Source organism: Olea europaea, unplaced genomic scaffold, assembly GCF_002742605.1.
Source record: "Olea europaea var. sylvestris unplaced genomic scaffold, O_europaea_v1 scaffold1929, whole genome shotgun sequence".
Classification (NCBI taxonomy): domain Eukaryota; kingdom Viridiplantae; phylum Streptophyta; class Magnoliopsida; order Lamiales; family Oleaceae; genus Olea; species Olea europaea.
Genome location: NW_019237118.1, coordinates 182632 through 184377, shown reverse-complemented (window position 1 = coordinate 184377; position 1746 = coordinate 182632). Strand labels below are relative to the sequence as shown.

At 49.3% G+C, this 1746-nt stretch overlaps 1 long non-coding RNA gene across 1 annotated transcript; it reads left to right on the top strand.

The window, feature by feature from the left end:
- Nucleotides 1-1201: 1201 nt before the first annotated feature.
- LOC111379082 lies at nt 1202-1510 on the top strand. Its single transcript, XR_002699999.1, has 2 exons — nt 1202-1340; nt 1441-1510. It is a non-coding gene; the product is annotated as an uncharacterized LOC111379082 (long non-coding RNA).
- The last annotated feature ends 236 nt before the right edge of the window (nt 1511-1746 follow it).

The following is a 1746-nucleotide window of genomic DNA, read 5'->3' as shown; positions in this document are numbered from 1 at the left end:
AAAGGCCAGTTTGAATGGCGTCTCCCCGGTCGACTCTCGGGGGGTAGTGTGATATGCCCATAGTACATTGGGCAACTCCTCAGCCCAAAGTCCTTTTCCTTTTTCTAATCTTGTCTTCAAATCCCACAGTATGATTCGGTTGGTCACTTCTGCTTGCCCATTTGCCTGCATATGATATTTTTCCAGACGAATCCCTGTATCTTTGCAGTCGTGATGGTGGCCAAAGGCTCAGCTTCCACCCACTTAGTAAAGTAGTCGACGGCAACTAACAAGAACTTCCTCTGTCCTTTTGACAGGGGCAAAGGTCCCAAGATGTCCATCCCCCATTGCCTTTAGATGAGCCTCGTGATGTGGTTCCAGCTCCTAGGCCGGGAGCTCCTAGTCGTGCGCGAAGTGAGCGCGAGGACTCGCTTCCTAGCTTTGGGTTTCCTCCCACCCGGGGCTATCATGAGATGGGGGTGCTTAAGTCGTTGGTGACCCCCGCTCGATCCAGAGCGATTGCAGGGCGCAGCGCAGATGACATAGAAAGGGCTGCGGCTGTTTATCTTCAGAGGGTATGTTTCTCATTTCGAGATTTTTTTTTTTATGTTGGATCTCGCCTTTTAAGTTAGACCTTAACTCGTGGTTTCACTCTTTTTCCCCTTATACATTTTTTTTTTTTTAGGTGGTGGCCCTCCAGACCGGACTCGCTGAGTCGAATCGCCGCCTAGCCTCAGAACTGAAAACTCTTACTGAAGAAAAGAAAAAAGAGGCTCATCACCACAAGAAGAAAATATCCTCCTTGAGGAAATCTCTGGAGATGTCGGACGCTCGAGCTCGTGAGCAAGAGACGGAGATCGACAACTTACGCTCTGTTTTGGCTCGTGCTCCTGAAGAGGCGGTTGAGAGGTATAAGGCCTCAGGTGAGTACGCAGGAGATCTCAAGTCGGCTGTGGATCAGTTTAAAACATCGTCCGATTATGCTAAGGCTTTGAACTCATACGGGGGGAAGGCACTGGCGACACCCCCAAATTCGTCTCTTCAATAGCCAAGTAGAAGCTACTCCCTTTCTAGAAGCTCAAATCTAGGACTTGGTTGATGTTCCGCCCTTTGCACCTGACTTAGGGTCAGTCCTAACCATGAAGAACATGTTGAAAGTGGGGATGAGTCGTCCATTCGGTAGGTCGTTTATGTTGTTTTTCCCTTTTTTTTTTTAGCATGCACACACGTTCATTTATTATTTTTGCCTTTAGCTCGTTGAGACTAATGAGCTTGGATGTTTGTTTCAGGTATGGACTTTGATCTTGATGAGGTATTGAGGACTCTGCCAGGAGGAGATGAGGCCCTTACCCTCGTTGATGGTAAGCTTTCATAGTCACCCCCACCCTCTCTTCCCCCCTCTTTTTTTTTTCTTTTGTACTCTACCTTGTGATTTTAACCGATTTCAACTTACATGTGCAGGGGTCGAGCTTGATCTGGAAGGAGTCATGGACTCCATGCCTGACCAGGGGCAGGAGGGTGAGGTGGATCCTTTGCCTATCCCTTCAAAGAGAGGGAAAGGGGCTGACCTTGGGAGAAAGTCTCAGACGATCAACGAGACTTCTCAGCCTTTAGATGAGCCTCGTGATGTGGTTCCAGCTCCTAGGCTGGGAGCTCCTAGTCGTGCGCGATGTGAGCGCGAGGACTCGCTTCCTAACTTTAGGTTTCCTCCTACCCGGGGCTATCATGAGATGGGGGTGCTTAAGTCGTTGGTGACCCCCGCTCGAT